Below are 603 nucleotides of genomic sequence, written 5' to 3'. Positions count from 1 at the left end.
CTGACCGGACTCTTCCTTTACTCTTCACATTGCCTAAAGGCGACACTGAAGGAGTTCCCACAAAACTCTCCAAGCTGAGAAACACAAAAAAATTCCTTCGGGGGTCGGGGGGGGTGGGGGAAGACACCCCACTTGCTGCACGAGTTTTTTACACAGCGCCTTGACCCGCCCCGCTGAACCCAAACAGGGGCCCACCAGCCCTCCCCACTCACCCACCCACCGCTGCCTGCCCACGGGGAAGGGATTTCCCTCATATCCCTCAGGTTTTGGCGGGCCGTGCCTGCCCTCCTCCCCTGAGGAGAACGACCTCCCATCGATACCCCGGCCGCCACACCCGCGCGGGGGCTCGCGCGCGGCACCACGTGACTTCCCCCCTCCCCAGCTCGCCGCCGCCGCCGCCTTCTTGTTGCACCGCGGAGCTTCCCGCGGGGAGCGTGTCACGTGGGCGGGGCGCCGGGGGTCACGTGATGCGGGGCGGCCCGGCAAGATCCGAGGAGGAGCTCCGCCGCCGCCATTTTCCTTGCGGCGCCCAGTGTGTGTCCCCCTGTCCCCGGCCGAGCGGAAGGCGCGCAGGGGGGAGGGGACGGCGGCTGGGGGAGGGGG

Source organism: Haliaeetus leucocephalus, unplaced genomic scaffold (genome assembly GCF_000737465.1).
Source record: "Haliaeetus leucocephalus isolate CR32 unplaced genomic scaffold, Haliaeetus_leucocephalus-4.0 Scaffold536, whole genome shotgun sequence".
Taxonomy (NCBI): Eukaryota; Metazoa; Chordata; class Aves; order Accipitriformes; family Accipitridae; genus Haliaeetus; species Haliaeetus leucocephalus.
This window is presented reverse-complemented; position numbering follows the sequence as displayed.